Here is a 5,162-nt window from a genome sequence, read left to right as displayed (position 1 = left end):
CGTATATGGAGGAATAAACAAAGCAGCCAGTGAAGAAAGCACAATTGAGAAGGCTGAGCTGAGGAGAGAGGAGAGGAGACAGGAGGGAGAGGTTCAAGCTGCCAACACAGACTTATCACATAAACTAAATTTAATAACAACACCATCTCAAATTCGAAGAAAATAATTGACATTCCCATTTTTTATTAATTTTTTTTTTTTTTTTTTTAATTAATTTTATTCACATAGAATTGACATTCCAATTTTTTCATTAATTTTTTTAATATTTGTTATAATCACATATAATTTTTTAATTCACATTTATAAATTAATTTATGTTAATTGTATATTTAAGCACCATAGAAGTAAGTAATGATTGGATTATAGGTGGTATATTAAGAAATTCACACAATCAAAAAAGGTCAATCACAAAAGGTTGATAACATTGGAGCGCGGTACAGTATAAGAATTCTTAGGGAGAGCCTTTCCTTCAACTGGGGACAAGCCTGGTGCACCATGCTAGAAACAACCCAGGAGGAAAAAGGGATTACCAACTGGCTACCCAATTGGCGAAGGGAGATAGAACTCTATCTTCGACAACTGATATAACAGATACTACACTTGATCTTAGCCAAAAGGCCGAGAAACGATATTTCACATTCCTGGATGCTTTTAACAGATTTTATACATTTTTTGACCGGGGCTTGACAAATTTGCTTTGAATCTGGGAGCCAGCTAAAAGTTAGGAGCCAGTTTTTATTAACTAACAAAGCTTTATTTTCATTGACAAAACCCCTTCACTTATGTAGCCCCATGTGTATATTTTCAGATGCACAACACAGGTTTACACCCAGTTATGCCTTTCAGCTTTTGCCTATTAGCCAGATTAGGATCTCTAAGAACTTAGTACATTTACAATCGTAATCAGTGAGCAATTGTCTCTGGTCTCTGACTATCCCTCACTGCTATCACAGTTTTAAATGTACTAAGATTGAGCGCAAAGGTAGCACACAGGGGGGCCGAGTGATCATACAGCTGTTATTGTTGGGTCTCACTTAGCTGACACTGGCTGGACTGGCGGGGCGCCCTGGTGCAACCAACCCAGCACTATAGGGCCACCGCAGAACAGGAAAGAACAAAGCTTGAGGGAAAGCTGCTTGTCGTCCTCCCACCTCTAACTTGTACACTTTCCCCTCCCCCCCTTGGGTACCTTCTGCTCCCCCCACCTTGTGCAGCCTTCCCATGTTCTCCTTGTCCGCCTTTACCCCAACCCCACCTTGTGCAATTCCCCCCTCCCCCCCCCTCGCACCTTCTGCAGCTTTACCATCCTTCCCTCTTATGTGCAGCCCCTGACACCACCCTGAACTTGTCTCCCCCCCCCCCCCCCCCTCACTCGGTTCAGCTTCCCTCTGCCCACCCCCACCTTGTGCACCCCACCACCTTGTGCAGCATTTCCATCCCCCTTGTCTTCACCTTGTGCAGTTTCCACATGGCTCCCAGTGCCTTAACCTTGTAGCTGTAGGGTCATTCCTCCTCCAGACACTGGCAGCACATGAGGTTTTACATGTTGTCAGCTCCCCCCTCCATTAATAATGCTGTGGTTCTCCAGCTTGGTTCAGGTGGAGACCTTGCAGGGGCTGGGTCTTCAGCTTAGCCGGCCCTGAGCAGGCGGTACCAGGTGGTGTCCTGCCAGCGGTCCTAAGGTAGATGACAGGGGAGGCGGCAGGAGAGTAAAAGACAGAAACAAAATATACCTGTGTTCAGATCCCACTAGCTTGTACATGTATAGCTCAGGAGCTAGAGGGGTGTGACCACATGTTAACACTAGAAATTCTGGATAAACCCTCTGTACACTGCTATATACTCTTTTTAGCAAACTTTGCTAAGCAGGGATTTATGGTTCGCACATATTGCAATAGATGTTTAAGCTGGCCAACTGCATCAACGTAATCCCCCCTGGCCAGCCCTACTCTACATAAATGCTACTGTGGACACAATGCCAATATGGGGCAAACAGACACAAACTGGAGGAGAGCTACTAGGTTTAGGTCTGGTATCTGACCCAATATACAACAGACACAAGATATACCTGTGCTCAGATCCCAATAGCTTGTGCAGTGAGTGCTGGAGGGGAAGCGCAGAGAGCGGTGACTGACAATCACCGCTTTCTGCTCAGAGCGGATTGAGAACTGAGCAATCAGCGATCATGTGATCGCTCAGTTCTCATCCTTAGGACCAGCAGGGAGCAACTGCAGCATTGAAGCAATACTGCAGCCATATAGGTGAGTATTTTGTGTTTATTTTATTTCCCACAATGCTCCTTTAATTTAACAGGGGTTAAAAAAAAAAAAAAAAGTGTTAGGCGTGATGGTGAAGTTCTCACTCCACCTAATACACTGATAAATTGGATACATGGGAAAATTTACTGCTGCTCAATGTAGCATACTAATTGACATTATTTACAGAACAACCTACAACCAGTAGGTTGTTCTCTAAATAATGTCACTTAGTATGCTACATTGAGCAGCAGCAAATTTTACTATGTCTCCAATTCATCAGTGTAACTTCACATCAACCAATGACATTGGTATTCCGGATATTGTCCACACACGGATATGCTTTTATTAACCCCCACCCACACGACTTCATATTTTTATCTATTGGGTTGGTTGCTATGCTGCTACCTGGCAACAAGTAAATACTTGGTGTCTGAGGATATACACAGAGAGCCTTTCACTTGCCCTGTAATTGCTACAATGTGAAATACCACTTGGAATGATTCATGAGTGTGTACCCATTCCAGTGATGTCACACGGATTCTTGGATCTTACTGTATTTGAATCTTTAAAACAATCTCAACTGTATTATCAAAGTAGGCCTTTTTAGGACCTATGGGTCACAGAACAGAAAAAAATACTCAAAAAATTCTACTGGGAAGGATAATATTAGAAAAGTCCTTTAATGGAACACATATTTCATCAGAGATAAAGCCAATGATTCTGCAGAGAACTCTCCTGTGTAACATTCAGCGGAGTCTAAACAAAATAAATTGCGATGGGTTAGAATGCTATGAGCTCATCCTAGTATGACTTTTTCACACAATCTAAAATTCAAATGGTTGCATAACACGTATCCAGTGGAGTTAAAGCGGAGCTCCACCCAAAAGGGGAAGTTCCACTTTAAGGCCTCGTCCCCTGCTTCCTGTTAAGGCTTGGGAACCGGATACCCGATTTTGACAGGTACCTGCTCCCACTTACGCTGCAATCACCTAGGTGATTGGAAGCGGAAGTTCTTCTCCCCCTCCTCCACAGTCTTCTAGGACACGTGGCAGGTCCCAGAGGACTGCGGGGCCATTCACCATGCGCAGTGGGTACCTGGCTGTGAATCCATAAGCGGTCACAGCCAAATGCCCACACTTAAGATGCCGGCACCTGGGACACAGGACGGCCGGTGAACCCGGCTGGGGTGATGACACCGCTGAATCCTAGGACAGGTGAGTGGCTGTTTCTCCTCCTACATAAATTGTACCTGGTTACCCATAGTCTTCTCTTCTCTGCATCTGTTCAAAGTGCGAATTGATACAGCTTGTCTGAGTTCAAAATAAAAGGGGTGGAGAGTTTAAATTACACACTGCAGAACTCAGTACCCCCCTCCACAGAGCACACAGGAACAGAGATGAGGCTGTCAATCTGCTGGAGGTCCCTCCCCTGTCACCATTTTTCTTAGTGTCAGGAAAACTTGTCAGAAGTGATTCATGCTGACAGCAGAGAAACGAACCAGCAGACTGAAAGGACACTTTGTGCCCTCTACTGAGACAAGTGCACACTATACAGTGTAATGTAGAGGGATATGCTTTGTTGATATTTTATGTCTGAGATTTACAATCACTTTAAGTACTAGTTAAATTAGTCCTTTAACCGCTTTCCCGCCACCCTATAGCAGATATACTGCTATAGGGTGGCAGGGGTGCGCAAAATCACGTATAGATACACGTGATTTTACATTTTCAGGTGGGGACGCCATTTGCGGCCGTCAATCACCGATTCCCGCCCGGTGATTACCGTGCATCTCCGATAAAGAGGAGGACTGTTTTGTTTACTAACAGTTCTCCTCCCTGTCAGCTCAAGGCACACTGCTCTGGATGGCTGTGCACAGCACAGCCATCCAGAGCAGTGAGATTACAGTGAAGCACACAGACACCGCCCACTAGTAAAACACCCCCTGCACACAGTTAACCCTTTGATCGCCCCTCATGTTAACCCTCTTCCTGCCCAATGCCATTAGTACAGTGTTAGTTTTTGTTTTTTTCTTTAGCACTGATCACTGTATTGGTGTCACTGTGGACGTCAGTGACACCAAGTCAGTTCCCCCCCAGTGTCAGAATGTTCACCGTAGTCCCGCTATAAGTCACTGATAGTCACCATTACTAGTTAAAAAAAAAAAAAATCTAGTACACACACACACACACACACACACACACACACACACACACACACACACAATTTGGAATTTTTTTTTTTAGCAAAGACACATAGCAGAATATATATAATCGGGGGGGGGGGGGCATGTCCGGACTTCCAGGCTTCTTTCATAGCAGCCCTGCTTACTCATGCCGATAACTGGTTGGTTTAGGATGATTCTAACTCCCCAGTAGTGTAGCAGCTCATTCAGGGTCTTATGAGGCACTGAGGAACCTACTGTATAGAGGCACTAGGGCTCCTTTTTCACTCAGCCTATGAAGGATTGTGATTAGAGCATGGCAGGGAGTTCTAGACAAGCGATCTCATATCACTGGCACTTGGTCACATGATACTCCTTTATGGCTTAATCCACGACTCCCGGAATTCCAGTCCATTTCTGATCCCAGGGTGTGGGCCTCCCATGGTATCAAAACTTTAAAACACATCTGTGAAGGGGGCACTCTTAGATCCTTCGATGCTTGGAAACTGAGGTTTGGTCTGCCTAACTCTCACCTTTTCCGCTACCTACAGCTTCGGCATGCCTTTTCTTCTCAGTATGAAATAGAATCCCTATTGGGAGAGGACCCCCCTGGGTAAACCTCTCTCAGATATATAAGGCCCCGCTACATTCTGTTCATGTGGGGTTGGAGGGTCTACGCTCTAAGTGGCGGGCTAACTTTCCACAGATGGATGTGGAGGACTGGGAGGATGTTTGGGAGTATC

At 45.0% G+C, this 5,162-nt stretch overlaps 1 pseudogene; it reads right to left on the bottom strand.

Annotated features, from left to right (window-relative positions):
• Positions 1–520: 520 nt before the first annotated feature.
• LOC149465203 (U2 spliceosomal RNA) lies at positions 521–630 on the bottom strand (annotated as a pseudogene).
• Positions 631–5,162: the final 4,532 nt, after the last annotated feature.

This window comes from Staurois parvus, unplaced genomic scaffold (assembly GCF_062004578.1).
Source record: "Staurois parvus isolate SC_StPar_1 unplaced genomic scaffold, SC_StPar_1.0 ptg000140l, whole genome shotgun sequence".
NCBI classification, from domain to species: domain Eukaryota; kingdom Metazoa; phylum Chordata; class Amphibia; order Anura; family Ranidae; genus Staurois; species Staurois parvus.
This window is presented reverse-complemented; position numbering and strand designations above follow the sequence as displayed.